Source organism: Eubalaena glacialis, chromosome 11 (genome assembly GCF_028564815.1).
Source record: "Eubalaena glacialis isolate mEubGla1 chromosome 11, mEubGla1.1.hap2.+ XY, whole genome shotgun sequence".
NCBI classification, from domain to species: domain Eukaryota; kingdom Metazoa; phylum Chordata; class Mammalia; order Artiodactyla; family Balaenidae; genus Eubalaena; species Eubalaena glacialis.
In genome coordinates, this window is record NC_083726.1 from 28,792,446 (window position 1) to 28,808,511 (window position 16,066).

General features: G+C 39.0%; 1 long non-coding RNA gene across 7 annotated transcripts in view; it reads left to right on the forward strand.

Moving 5' to 3' along the window:
• Positions 1-16,066, forward strand: part of LOC133100991 (uncharacterized) — a 495,678-nt gene that overhangs the window by 469,891 nt on the left and 9,721 nt on the right. For 6 of the 7 annotated variants that reach the window (XR_009702569.1, XR_009702571.1, XR_009702568.1 and 3 more), the window contains one exon: positions 4,551-4,636. The exons of the other annotated variant lie outside the window; for it this stretch is intronic. This is a non-coding gene — a long non-coding RNA (uncharacterized LOC133100991). Of the gene's footprint in view, positions 1-4,550; positions 4,637-16,066 lie in introns of those variants that run through there. 7 annotated transcript variants of the gene reach the window in all.

Below are 16,066 nucleotides of genomic sequence, written 5' to 3' on the forward strand. Positions count from 1 at the left end.
AGCTTCATTGCAGGGTTATTGGTGTTATTTCACAGCACCTAAGGGCTAAGATATGTCAGTGTTTTAGGCTGCTTTTAAAATGAGCTCAATGATCCCTGACTCCTGGTATTTACACCATGTATAATCTCCTCCCCATGAGTGTAGACCGGAAATAGTGACCTATAACAAATAGAATACAGCAAAAGTGATGGAATATCTCTTCCAAGATTAAGTTATAAAATTCTGTAGCTTCCACCTTGTTCTTTCTCTTTCCACCCTGATGAAGGCAGGTGCCGTGATGTGAGCTGCCCTGTGAAAAGCTTATGTAGCAAGGAATTGAGGACAACCTCTATCCATAATTAAGAGGAACACAGGCTCTCGATGTAACTGTCTGCAAGGAACTGAATCCTATCAACAACCATGTGAGAGCTTGGAAAAAGATCCTTCCCTAGTTGAGAATTCAGATGAAACCACAGACTTGGTCAACACCTTGACTGTAATCTTGTGAGAGACTCTGAGATGGAGGATCCAGTTAAGCCATGTCTAGATTCCTGACCCACAGAAATTGTGGGGTAATAAATGCTGTTGTTTTAAGTCATTTAGTTTTGAGTTAATGTGTTACATAACAATAGATAACTAATATAGTCAGCAACAGACTGGAGGAGCACTAGGGAAATCCATAAAATATTCCTTTCTGCTCCTTGATTCTCTTTTTCTCTGGTTGTCTGTCTCACTCATCTCTCATTACCAAACCACTTTGCCTGCTCCTCAGTGCAAAATACACCAATAGCTGCCACATTTACCTGCCCTCTGTTTCTGTCATACAGAAGGAAATTAATGTCTTTTTAGATACATTTCCAAAACTCTAATGGCGGGAATCAGATTGGCTGATCTTGGATCAGAAATGCATCTCTGAACCAATCATCTATCCCAGGAGGGAAACACGCAAGGAAGAGACTATGATTGATCTTGGTTGGACCAAGTGTACTAATGCCACAGTGTTTGGAGTAACTATGAAGACTGGAGAAGGTAGATGTGTAATTTGTTTCAATATTTTGTTCACTTTAGCCTACTGTTTATACAATTTGAATTACTAGTATATGTTAGTAATATATTTGAATTACTAAACTAATATATACCATTACTCTAAAAAGTAAATATAGAAAAAATTAAGGTCTCTAAAAGACTTCCCACCTAGAAAATGCATCATATGAAACTTGACATTTGTGCAAGGTACATGCCAAGAAGTAGAAAGTAATAGACACTGACATTCTTGATTATTCAGGAAGGATATGGTTTGACATTTAAGGCCAACTGAAGCTTCATACACCCATTGTATCACAGGCTCATTTGGCCCTCCATTCTCTGCCTATTTTCCTACATGTGTAGAAAAACTGATAAAATTCCAGCAAAGTGGGAAAAAAAATGTAAGATCAGTTGTTATACCAGGATGGTGAGTGTTTATCAAGCTACAGTATTTCTCTAGCTACAGTTGTGTAATCGTGACAAATGAAAAGATCGCTTCAGAACTGCCTATACGTATAAGAGCAGAACATTGACTGTGATCAAACAATGTAGACAAAACAAAATGGCTTTGCTGCTGTCTCACTGGGATCCAAACAAAACAAATGGTAGACGATTATGTAATATATGTGTATATATATATATATATATATATATATATTTTTTTTTTTTTCTTTATTGGAGGGGACACCCAGATGATTATATTTTGACCATCAGACTTGCTTTGTGTATCAAAGTGTTTTCAAAAAATTAGCTCTGAAATCAGAGAAAATAAGCATACTTTCCTGCTATTTTGGTGTACTAGGAGTATCAGTGAGAGGTTAAAAAAAAAACCATCCTGTTGGAAATGGCCAAGGTAATATGATCATGTGTGCAAGATGCTAAAGGGCAGTTAGTTAGTGCATGGGTTGTCTTTGGAATCAGAGGCAGGAATGGTGGGGTGATGAGCACACAATATCTGTATACAACATAGCAAGTGTCTGAGGCACCAGAGCTTTAGAACCACACTACTTGGGTTCAAATCCTGCTTTTGCCAAGTACTAGACTTAGGACACATAGTTTATATTCTGTGCCTCAGTTTCTTCATCTTTGAAATAGGGAAAAATTTAAGAGTACCTACCTTTACAGTCTTGTTGTAAAGATGAGATAAAATAATTGATACAAAGAGTCTGGCACAATGCCTAATATATATTAAGCACTAAAATGTTAGCTAAGATTATTACATACTTTTTCATGATACCAGTTATTTAAACTCCCTCAACCTCAATGTCCTCATCTGTCAAATAGGGAACTGATTTTAGCAATGACACCTATAAAGTTACGTGTATGATCCAGAATATGATATTATGCACTCACTCAATCTAATATATGTTTTCTTAATTCTTTGAAAGTGAGAAGGGAAACTGAGCTGGTAGTTGCTTTGCAATTATCTAGGATCACAGCTGCAGTCAGCATGGTGGTAAATTAGTTTCCTAGGGCAGCCATGACACATTACTACAAACTAGATGGCTTAAAACAATAGAAATTTAGCCCCTCTCAATTTTGGAGGCCAGGATTCCAAAGTCAAGGTTGCAGCAGAGCCATGTTCCCTCTGAAGGCCTTGGAGGAGAATCCTTCCTTGACTCTTCCAGCTTCTGGTGGTTCCTGGTGTTCTTCGGTCGATGGCTGCATAAGTCCAATCTCTGCCCCTGTCTTCACATGGTCATCTTCCCTATGTGTGCCTGTCTCCAATCTCCGTCTCCTTTCTCTTATAAAGACACCAGTCATTGGATTTAGAGTCCACCCCAAATCGAGTATAATTTCATCTGGAGATCCTAAACTAATTACATCTGTAAAGACTTTATTTTCAAATAAAGTCACATTCTGAGGTTCTGGGTGGAAATTAATTTGGGGGAGGGCACTATAGTATTCAACCCACTACAGTGGTGGTATTTGCAAATGCCTCCAATTCCGTGCTGTTTATCTTATTTTCACTTCAACCGATTTACTCAACCCACATTTTGGGAGTAGCTACTTTGTGTCAGACCCAGGGACACAAAGGTAGTTCCTTAAAAGAGTTCATAATATTTTGAGAAAGATGTACACTAAATAGGTCTCTGGAACTATAGTGACAGAGAGAAAAAAAAGTGGTGTTTTATCCCTAAGTGGTTAGAGAGGGCTCCCTGAAGGAAGTAAAACCTGCAGCTGTCACGAGTTCTTTACTCACCTACTCAAAGTACCTGTGTCAGATGAAGGTGTATGAGGGTAAAGAAAAAAATGGACTTGGCCAGACAGGCCACTCTTTCCCTCTGGATTACACAGAACTAGGCAATTTATTGGGTGCCCAACCAACTTACTTCAAATATTAATAGAACTGCATCTAAAATTCTAGGCAAATGAATATCAGCGGATAACAAATTAGAACCCTGGATTGTAACATTTAATTTAAAATAGAGCATTGACCTTGAGTCTTCTGAGAAATACATGTATATTTAAAATGGGGAAGTATATTTCAAAATGTATCTGTTTCTGATTATTAATTCACTAGAACAGAATGTCACTGATTTCTGAATTATTTGTTTAATTGATAACAGATTGCCACAATACATGGTGATATTTAAGCTCTCTTTATGGTTATGTTTCTTTTAAGGGGATTTTTTTTTTATAAATCTAATTTCATAAATATAATAGTTTAAAATACTCCCCTGCAGCTAAGTGGTAACTGAAACCTAGATGTTAACTTGTCATTGCACCTCGTTTTGCGAGAATAACTTCAGAGGTGCAAAAACACTTATTTTCAGCGCTTGGAATGTGACAAATGTGTTATCTCTAGACTTTGTGAAGTTCACCCCCACCTCCTCCTATCCCACCTAGATTCTTGGTGAGTGTAGGTGTTATGTTTTCTATGATAGAGGCTGTGTCCTCAGACAAAAGCACATGTGCAAGATGTGTCACAGGATTCTATTCTATTTCTACAACAACTACTTCTACTGGCAGGAGCTGGCTTAGGCTATGTCACTCCAAAACCAAGCTCTGGAGCTATACTGAAGATGCCTTTGCTTTCAGAAAGCCCTGGTATCTCTAAAGAGTAATTTCTAATCTGCGGTAGTTAAACAGAGGGGACTGACATTGAATGAATTGTGAAGCAGGTACAATTTTTCAACATCCTCTTGCTTCCCTTGCTATACACTCAATATCTGAATAGGCAAGTGGAACACAAAGATTTTCAAAGAGGGTCAATAAATACTTAAAACTTGTTAACCTTTTCTTGTTTTAAGAATAAGAAAATGGTAAGGAAACAATATGGCTGCCATGAAAAATAAATGCAACAATGACATCTTATTGCTTCCAAGAGCAAGCAAAGCTTTCACAACTGTCCTTCAAAGCCCAGTTTTACCTATCCAATCTTCAGTCATAGCTATCTTTTTTTTTTTTAATTATTTATTTATTATTTATTTTTGGCTGTGTTGGGTCTTTCTGTGCGAGGACTTTCTCTACTTGCGGCAAGCGGGGACCACTCTTCATCGCGATGCGCGGGCCTCTCACTATCGCGGCCTCTCTTGTTGCAGAGCACAGGCTCCAGACGCGCAGGCTCAGTAGTTGTGGCTCACGGGCCTAGTTGCTCCATGGCATGTGGGATCTTCCCAGACCAGGGCTCGAACCCGTGTGCCCTGCATTGGCAGGTGGATTCTCAACCACTGTGCCACCAGGGAAGCCCCAGTCATAGCTATCTTTAAGATTCCTTTAAAATATGATAAAAGATATGGACCTTCTCATCAAAATAATGCATAAGTACAATTTACAAATGTTTTCAGTGGATTTTTGGTAGATCCCCATCTCCCTTCCCTAGGAACCAAGCCCATTCTCCTACCATCTTTAGGCTCAGACCCACCCTCTCAGATTGAAATGGGGTAGGGGGTTAGGGTGGCAGTTATACTTCTCCCCTTCCACGTCAGACTAGCTTCTGAATGTCTTCTTCCAAGTTGTCACTCTACAGACAGACCCACTGATCCTTCTTATTTTAGGCGTTTGCCTGTCAATCACTGTGGGAAAACACTGTGGGGAAACAATAGCAGGATTCCAAAAATAACAATAAGGCAGTTAAAAAGCTTAACTCTTAAAAGGCCCTCACTCCCTTGCTGAGAGGGTTACAGGATGGCTGCTGCCTGATTTTTTCCTTTCAAGATGGATCTCTTCTGGTGAACTTGTTGGTTGAATTCTTTCTCCTTCTTTCTAGGAAAAACTCAAGAGTGTTTTGAAAGTTATCCTGGGAGTAGATTCTCCAATAGATAATTTGCATCCCTCAGCTCCTGTGGACTGTTTAATGGCTCTGGGGATTTTCTCACTACACAGAATCCTTGATCTTTTCCCTAAGGAATAGATAAGTGTCATGAATTTCTTACAAAAGAAAGTCAATGATTTTTAAGAACATTGTAAGGGCATCTTTATGGAAAGAGTTCATTCATTCAAAAAACAATGTAATGCTCACAAACTAAAAGAGAAAGTTGCAGCTTGGGAATACAAAAATGATTTAAAAAGAAAACTACCCTTAAGGAGCTCACAACCAAAATTTTCATTGTTTTCCTATCTTTTCTGTCTTACATTCTTCTGTCACTCAACTTCATTGTGTTGCAGCCTGAGTATTTCTTCAGATTTATTGGATTATTTTGAGTTCTAAAAAAAAGATGCTCACCACTCTGAGCATCACGATTTAGGCTCCTTTCCTCCATAACTCCCCTATCTACAGTTGCCACATCTAGCAATAAAATAACATAGGACACTCAGTTCAATTTGATTTTCAGATAAACAGCAAATAATTTTTTAGCATGAGGATGTCCCAAATGTTGCATGGGACATACTTATACTAAAAAATCGTTGTTTATCTGATTCTGACTTACCTGGGCATCTTGTATTTTATCTGGTAACCCTACCCCTATCCCAACCCATCTCTATAAAATATGTTAGCATTTAAGTTTAGTGACATCAACAGATTTGAAGAGTGTCTTCTTTATTCTATAATACTGATCACAGAGGGAAATGGTAAAGGCTCCCTAGGAAACCATCCCTGCCAGGCTGCACTGACTTGCTCCCATCTGACACCGACCCTTTCAGCTGAACGGGACACCTCAGCCATTGCAACCCCACATAATACTGGTAGCGTCTGGAGAATGTTTGTTTTCTTCCCTTTATCTCACTGATGTGAATTTTTTACTTTGTTTTTCACCAGAACAAATCCTGTAGGTCTAGTTTGCCTATCACCTGTCCTGGGTCTAGGTTTGTCTTTTACTTTCTGAAAGGAAACTAAATGAGGATAATGTTGGTAATTACCGAGCACAGATTCTCCAGATTCTCTGTGGCAACAATGCAGGAAAGACTAAAGTCTATAAATAACTTAAACCTAAATTTTAACCTTCTCCTCTAAAAAGCAAAGAAGAACATCATAGGCAGAACAACTGATTTGGATGTCATTTCCATTGTTTCACCTGCTTACAATCTGGTAGGATTTAGAAGGGCTCAAGTGAAGCCCGAGATTTTAGATTAGCTCCTCTCTGACAGAATTGGCTGTTCTGAGCACAACAGATACCATAGTTATCACAGAGAGAGGTGAACACCAAATATGTAATTTATTTAATGCAGCACTTTTACAGGTAGAGTATCATGCAACGGATATCATTTTGTAATCTAAACGTAACTGTAACTGAAATACGTTATCACTATAATACCTGAAATCAGCCACTTCCATGGTAGTTTAACATGCAGCTGCTTTGAAATGTGCTTGCAGACTAGCAAAATGTCAGAGCCCACTTTCAAAGGAAGCTGTCTTCTGGGACATCGTTTATTCTTGCTCATAACTTTAATACGATTACCTCCCACTGTAACGAACTGATTTTCTATAACATTCTAAAGAGATGTGGTCCACAGAAAAAGCTGGAATATTTCCAGTTAGGATGGCCATCTCTGAGATAGGTAACAGAGACTGAAAAATTCCATGACACCCATATCCTGGGTCCATTGTTAGATTAATTAAACAAGGAGGCCATTAGGTGAGGCCTCAACAGCCTACATAAGCAAACAAAAACCTAAGAATGTAAATGCCTCATGGTTAAGAAATAGAAACCTAAGGACAACCAATCACAAACAGCCAACTAGGCTTGTCCCAAATAATGCTTACACTGTAGTTAGTCAAAGAATTGCCTTGCTTTGCTTCTTCCTTTTCTCTATAAAAGTCTTTCCCCAGGCTCCTGTAGTTGGAGCACTTCTAGCCAGTTTTGGTTTGTTGCTGCCTGATTTCAATGGACTTTTGATCAAATAAACTCTTAACATGTGTAATATGCCTCAGTTTTTCTTTTAACACCATAAAGAAGTCATTTATGGACCTGGCATTTGGCTGCACAGAGAAATGGGGTGTAAACCAGATGATTATTCCCCAAGAGCAGAATCTAAAATAGGAGGGCTGTTTGTACTACTGGTATGTAAACCCCACTTTTTAGGGAAACACACAAGGGCTCTATAGTTCTGAAATCTGCATGTGACTTTTTAGGGATTAAGGAAAAGTTCAGAGAACTTGCAAACAGCTTAAAACTTTCAAATGAGGCTGTTCTAACCTACAAGTAAATCAGAATGAGTAAGCTTTTAGGGCAGTCAAAGAGTTCTCAGGCCTGAGACTTGAGGCATTATGGACCTTGCCTTGTAACCTGATTAAGAAATGCCCCTGCCTGTATGTCTTATCTGCTGCTCAGGATAAGTCACATTGCTTTTAATTATTTCTGATTTAGGCCTGGCTGGGGGTGGATCTGTACTGTTTTGATTATATCTGCTGGTTCTGATGATCTCATTACTTTGTTAATTAAATTTTTAGCTTATTTTAATCTTCCTTTAATAGTTCACTTTTAACGATGGGGAAGAGGAAGTAGCACCTCAGAGAATAGTGTCTGCCCCAAAGGTATTTCTGCAGCCTTCCTTCCTATGCTTCAAATTATATCCTCTTGTCAGGCCTGCCAGAGAACCCTAAAGACCCAGGTTAAAAATATCCATCCAGGGGACTTCCCTGGTGGTCCAGTGGTTAAGAATCCCCGCTTCCACTTCAGGGGACACGGGTTTGATCTCTGGTCAGGGAACTAAGATCCTGCATGCTACGCCATGTGGAAAAAAAAAAAATCCATCCAGGTAATTTAGGAAGACCATAGACTAAATTACACTTCTGGGGAGAAGTGCAAATAGCCGTAAAGCTCTGGAAACTGCCAGAAAAAAATGCCCCAGAGGCTGTTCATGGACTGAAGGCAAGGTCTCCAGCAAGTGCTATTGTCCCTACTGTTCTTCCCTTTCTGCTTCTTCCTCCCTCCCTCCCTCATCATTCAATTTCATTTGGGAATTATCTCTTCATATCCTTTGCCCATTTCATGTATGTGTGTGTGTGTTAAATTGGTTTTTCTGTGTTGTTTATCATGTTGAGATATAATGCTAGCTCCCTATTTGATCTCTTCGGGCAGAGGACAGACTCTGAAAGGAATCTTTTTAGGTGCGATTATCTACTAGCCACCTAATTCTTGCCACTTTATGTAATGTTAATGCAGGATATATGCCACTGGACACTGGCTCTTTTAAGTAAATGGGGAACAAAAAATGCCAGCTCTTTTATTCATTCTGTCTAGGCCAACCCATCAAGAATATCAACACTGGGGACTTCCCTGGTGGGGCATTGGTAAGCTCCCAATGCAGGGGACCCGGGTTCGATCCCTGGTCAGGGAAGTAGACCCCACACGCGTGCCGTAACTAAGAGTTCGCATGCCACAACTAAGGAGCCCTGGAGCCACAACTAAGGAGCCCGCCTGCCGCAACTAAGACCCCATGCAAAGAAAGAAAGAAAGAAAGTCAACTCTGTTAAACCTTAAAAAATATTTTTGCTTAGTTGTCATTAGTCTTTTTCCTTTTGTCCATTGTGGGCTTTGGTGGCTAGAAGTTTTAAAGTTTCATGCAGTCAAATCTATGCTTCTAATTAGGATGTATTTCCACATCAGAGTTTCTTGCGATTCCTGCTTTAAAAACCATTGTGAATATAAATTTTAAAATATGCAATTAAGAATAAAAACAAAAAACAAAAACAAAAAAGAATAAAAACAGTTTAAATATAATATATAACTATATATTATCTATAGGATTATATGTATTATATGTACATAATTATAATATATAATATAACTATAACAGCTCAAGCCAGCACAGTGTTTCCTGGTGTTTAGCAGTGTGACGATGGGCTAACAGAGTCAGGAACTTGCTTGTCTGATCTCTAACCGTATGCCTCTTGTGCATACTTGATGTTCTTTAGGAAACTCTAAGAACCTTCCTTTTTCTTTTTCCCTTCTTTCCCGAAAAAGTCAGCCCTAAAGAAATAGAATTGAGCAAGGTAGGCATGAGCTTTAGGGCAGAGTTGTGTGGCTGGGGAGCTGGAGTGCTCCAGAGGTTATGTCAGAGCGCAAGTGGAACGGGGATTTCCCTGGCGGTCCAGTGGTTAAGACTCCGGACTTCCAGCGCAGGGGGCGCAGGTTCAATCCCTTGGTCAGAGAACTAAGATCCCACATGCCAAAAAAAAAAAAAACAGAGCTTGAGTGGAATGAGGAGGATGTATATCAGCCTTCACTTAATACTTTTAATTGTTAGCTCAAGGTCCACGGCAGGGGAGAATATTTCATGTTCTTATCAAGAAGCTAATTGTTTAATAGGAAGACTTCGTTATTTAGGTTTCTATTGGTTGCAAGGGATAATGACAAGTTACATTAGCTTAAGCAAAAAATGGAACTTACTGGAAGACTTTGGAGATCTCTCACCGAATCTAAGGAGAAGGTGAATAACCAAGTCACAGGAAAGGCCAGAATGCAGTCGAGTCCTCTGGAGCAACTCAAGTCGGGAGCTTAAATATCCTTAGGTTGTTCTCTATGCCTTTCATGTCTGTTTCTCTTCTCTCTCTCTCTGTATTCTTCACATGTAAAAGAAAAAATGACTGCCAAAGGATTCATGATTTTACTTGCAACACATACAACTGCAGGAGGGAGACCACCAATTCCAGTGTTTCCAGGTCCCAAAATCCCTGTGAATGGAGCCCTTGGCCAGCTCAGGCACCCAGTCATGGCTGCTCCTACAGCAGTGGAGCCCTGGGAGAATAAGGAAATGAGGGAGTATTTGAGGGATTTCCCAGAATGGAGATGCTGTGTAGATAACCCCTAATTGTCTAGTATGTAGACATTCCTACTTATCTCCATCTCTTAGGGGTATAGGTGATCAGTTTTGCTTTAAACTTATCCTGAGTTAGCTCTGTTCTCTGCAAATGGCTATACTCAACTCTGGTGGTGAAGTCAGGAAAAGGACAACATTTATAGAAGTGAGAATTTCTCGGTTAGTATGTTGCCTTCTGTGTTACATGGAGTCTATAAGAGATTGTCAAAAGTGAGATGTCAAAGTGTAAGCCTATTTTTAATGAATAAATTCTACCAGTTACTTTCCAAAAAGATTTCCTATAACCACATGAGCACTGGACATCATTAACTTTTTTAATATTCATCAATCTGATAGGTATTAAATGGCATACTGTTTTGTTTTGCATTTTTCTGACTACTGGTAAGATTGGTATCTTCTACTATATTTATTATCCACTTTACTTTGTTCTCTAATACATTTCCTGTTCCTATATTTTGCCTATTTTTCTCTCGTTAGTTTTTTTTTCAACTTGTAGTAGTTCTTTGTGTGAAGATATTAATTTATTACATTTTAATTTTTTATTATATATTTAATATTAGGAATAATCTCTTCGGGTAATGATCCCTGGTGATCCAGTTGTTAGGGCTCCGTGCTCCCACTGCAGGGGGCACTGGTGCCATCTCTGGTCGGGAAACTAAGATCCTACATGCCACACGGCACAGCCAAAAATAAATTAATTAAAATCAAAATTAAAAAAAAAAATCTTTTTTGTCACATGTCACCAATTTTTTTTTCGTTTATACCTATCATTTGTATCAGCTTTGTTTATGATGTTTCTTATACTGAAACTTTTTTTTTTTGTCAGATGTGTTCATCTTTTCTTTACAGATGCTTATCTTCCTGACTTACTTAAGAAAGTTTTCCCACCCATCCCTACTCTTGTGGATCTATCTGCACATTTTTTTTTTAATTTTATTTATTTATTTATTTTGGCTGTGTTGGGTCTTTGTTTCTGTGCGAGGGCTTTCTCCAGTTGCAGCAAGCGGGGGCCACTCTTCATCGCAGTGCGCGGGCCTCTCACTATCGTGGCCTCTCTTGTTGCAGAGCACAGGCTCCAGACGCGCAGGCTCAGTAGTTGTGGCTCACGGGCCCAGTTGCTCCGCGGCATGTGGGATCTTCCCAGACCAGGGCTCGAACCCGTGTCCCCTGCATTAGCAGGCAGATTCTCAACCACTGCGCCACCAGGTAAGCCCCTATCTGCACATTTTTAAACTTTTCTTCTGCTGGTTTTTATTTTAGTAATGTAGTCCAAGTGGATTTTATTTTGTATATAATGTAGAAGTCTAACTCGCAGCTGGAAAGCCATTATTCAGGACTATATAAAATAAATAAATCCCCACCTCTCCAAACGTACCCCTCAGAGTAGTACATATTTGATGTTAACCTTAGACTTTTTCCTATGCACATGTAATCCTTTGATACTTGTGTGTGTGTATGTTTGTTTATATGTACACACACATACATACACAAATAAATACTACATGTTTACCATGATGTTTTTATTTTATTCTTCTTCAGTTTGCTTTCTTTGCTTAAAATGCTGCAAAAGAACTCCAAACCAGTAGTATAAGGCTCTACCTCATTCTTTTAAAAGGCATTCTTTTAAAAGCATGCTATCTTAAGAATTGACAAACCTGACTCATTAAGTCATAGCCAATTAACTGTTCCCAGATGAAGAAGTCCCCAGGGTAAAATCTTCAGCTGCCCTAGCTCTCCAGGTCCTGCTCTGAATGGTGAGCTCAAATCTCTGCAAAGTCCTTTACTCAGCCCCCCGAGGACAGAGTCACAGCATCTACCACTACAAAAAGGGCAACCTTCTACTGTGCCAGCTCCCATCAGTCAGTCAGCTCCACGGTCTCCCAACATTCTGCGTTTGCATGCTTGCTTCGTAATGAGTTGCAGATCTGACTTCTCCGTTTAACACCCTGCATGAAAAAGGAGCATTTAAAGCACCACTATTCTATTGCTGACCTTTTTTTGGTGCTTTTTAATCTATGGGAGGTTTGGGGGTAGATACAGTTAAAAATAACTGAAGAATCCTGCAATATTTATTGATCTCTCGTCAATCTTTGATTCCATAGACAGGTACCACTTAACCAAGCCATATGATTCTGATATTGATTCAAGGTTTTTAATCTTCCCTTAGAGCTTTTACTGCCACAGAATCTCAAGCAGGGTTCATTCATTCCTCAAATACGTATTGATGCCACTGTTTACCAAGCACTGTGTTAAGAGCTGTGGATATACTGGTGAGCAAAATAGTCACAATGCTGGGTAGTTATGGATTGCTTTGAACAAATTCTAATCCCAAATGTGATTAAAAACATTCTTTGTCTTCAACTCTCCTTTGAAGCATCTATGTAAATATTTGATGCAGATGTAGCCTCCCTTATGTCTTCCTGCCATAAGAAACAGCCAGCTCAGCATCTTTTCCTATTGAAAAGGGAAGGTATTTCATGCCATAGGCACCACCACGACACTTTTCAAATAATTTTTGTCTGAATAGTGTAGTGTCTTTTTAATAGAACCAATATTGTTGATATGGGTTAAAGATCATTTGGTATTCAAGAAATATTTACTGAGCCCTTACTATATGTTAGACACACTATTCTAGGATCTAGAGCCAGAGGCTCTTTTTTGTGCCATGGACCCCTTTAGCTTAGGTCTATGAACTCCTTCTCAGAACAATATTTTTTATAAATTCATAAATTAAAATACATTGTGCTGCAAAGAGAACCAATTGCCCAATACCTTGGTTAACAATGTTAATTCATTTCTATAAGCCCAGCTGTCTTTAAATTTAAAAAAAAAACTGTTGATTTTAATGGGAAAATTTATTATGTATTACATCTTACATTCTAACCTAAGACACCCAAACAATTTTCAAAGATTTAAATATATATAGGATATATATCCTATATATCCACACACACACATACGTAATAAAAGTAAGTTTGTATGAGCAATAATAAAGAATTTGAAAGTAAGCAAACAAGTAATCCAGTGAAGGTTTATTGTATTCACCAAAGGAAGAAGAGATGACTGGATAGTGGGTGGTACATTGGATTGGCCAAAAAGTTCGTTCGGATTTTTCCATAAGATGGTATGAAAAACCCAAACGAACTTTTCGGCCAACGCAATATGTACAAGGAAGGAGTGAGGGAGTTTGGCATTGGAAAGCTCATTATCCTTTGTGCACTATTTTCTTCATAGACTTTTTGATCTTTTGAGGGCTCATTATTATCGAGGTCAAATTTTACTTAAAATAAGCTTAAAAATTTATCTCTAGAACAAAAATAAAAGCAAAACACATGCACACAACAGACCAAAGTGTTGTAAGAAATGAAGATGCTATGTCTTCACCTCTTGCTTGGTATCCATAGGCAAAGCGAACATGTTTGCCTTCATCCAAACAGGGCAATTTGTTCCAATATAAATTTGTTCCCCATAATACTCTGACTACAAAAAACTCTTTCTTTGCCTGAGATCATAATATTGACACAATTTCTAGTACTACATGTATTTAGTGTGTTTTGGGTGAAACTTTTCTTTATACCGGGCATAAAACAAAGTTGCCCAAAAGTGATATGAGTTTTTTAAGAATTATATTGGTAAAAAGTCATTAACTGAACATTCATTTGGTGAGGTACATCTGTTATTAGCTATCAGCATATTATTCTATAGACAAAACTTGAGGATCCATGGATTCAGCTAGGGGTTAAAAAGAAAAACTGAACAAAACAGACACAAATCCCTGCCTCTAAGGAGCTTAGATTTCTCACAGTCTACACAGATGATAATTCCGTTCACAGGGTCAATTTGTTCAGCTCACAGAAGGTGCCTTTTGTCCCTTATTTATGGTCCCATCACAGCACAGTCTTCCACAAAATCAAAGTCCCAAGGAAATACAGCTATCCCATTAAAGGTTTGTTTACTTAGATGTTTACCATATCCTCCAAAATCTTCCATCCTGATCTCTCTTTGATGCTGCTTGATCTAGGTCAAGGATAGGCAAAGTATTGCCCAAGGGCTAAATCCATTACCTCCTGTTCTTTGCAAACAAAGTTTTATGGGATCACAGCCATGCTCACATTGTTGATGGCTGCTTCTACACTACAATAGCAGAGTTGAATACATGTGACAAAAGATCCTCTAGCCCACAAAGTCAAAACTATGTACTATCTAGCTCTTTATTTTAAAAAGTTTGCCCATCCTGATCTAGATTTGTAGGGTTTCAAGTATTATTGAATATTTGAGCAGATCTATAGAAGCTTCTTAAGAGATGTGGCCATGGTTATAGATTTTCTTATAGCTCTCTTTTTTAAAAAAATATTTATTTATTATTTATTTTATTTATTTTGGCTGTGCGGGGTCTTAGTTGCACCATGCGGACTCTTAGTTGTGGCATGCATGTGGGATCTAGTTCCCTGACCTGGGATGGAACCCCTGCATTGGGAGCACAGAGTCTTACCCACTGGACCACCGGGAAGTCCCCTTTCTTATAGCTCTCTTATAAAGCAAATAAGGAATAGAGCGCCTTAGGAATGGATCTTCACTTTTTAATTTTTATAATGATACCAGAATTCTCATTGCCCTGGTGCTTAATGTGTGTAACTCCTTTATTTTTTTTTTTCAAAATGTCTTTTAATTATTTTTTAAAATTTAGTTATTTATTTTTGGCTGCATTGGGTCTTTGTTTCTGCATGCGGGCTTTCTCTAGTTGCGGCGAGCAGGGGCTACTCTTCACTGTGGTGCACGGGCTTCTCATTGCGGTGGCTTCTCTTGTTGCAGAGCACTGACTCTAGGCACGCGGGCTTCAGTAGTTGTAGCAGGCGGGCTCAGTAGTTGTGGCTCGCGGGCTCTAGAGCGCAGGCTCAGTAGTTGTGGTGCACGGGCTTAGTTGCTCCGCGACATGTGGGATCTTCCTGGACCCGGGCTCGAACCCGTGTTCTCTGTATTGGCAGATGGATTCTTAACCCCTGAACCACAAGAGAAGCCCTGGGTGTAACTCTTAATATGCTTAAAACTCTTGGGTGATTTCCTAGTTATTCTTTGGATAAGATTAACATCTTAAATGCACCTTAAATGCAATTTACAAGGTGCCTCAGGTTCTAGCCTCACATACTTTTCCAGTCTTACCTTTGGTCTCTCTCTTACTCTCCCTGTTAGGACCACAGGATTCTGCTTTGGGCAAACCTGTGTCCTCTTTGTAAATTCGTTTTATTAGTCTGGAGAGCAATTCTCATCCCCTCAGGTCCCATCCAGGTTAATTCGTACTCATTTTCAGATCTCTGACTTTTTGCTGCTGTAGGAAAGACTTTTCTGATTGTCCTTCTGTCCCATCATCTAAGTTAGACTTTAATAGTGCCTGTATTTCTCTTTTACAGCAATTTTTGAAATGGCAAATATATACTTACTTACACTATTTACTTAATTTCAGTCTTCCTACCAGATTCCATAAAGAGTAGGACAGGTCTATTCTGTTTGTGGATGGATCTTCAGGGCTTAGCCAGTACCTTTTTTTTTTTTTTTTTTTTTAACATCTTTACCGGAGTATAATTGCTTTACAATGGTGTGTTAGTTTCTGCTTTATAACAAAGTGAATCAGCTATACGTATACATACATCCCCATATCCCCTCCCGCTTGCGTCTCCCTCCCACACTTCCTATCCCACCCTTCTAGGTGGTCACAAAACACTGAGCTGATCTCTCTGTGCTATGCGTATGCTTCCCACTAGCTATCTATTTTATATTTGGTAGTGTATATATGTCCATGCCACTCTCTCACTTCATCCCAGCATAACCTTCCCCCTCCCCATGTCCTCAAGTCCAT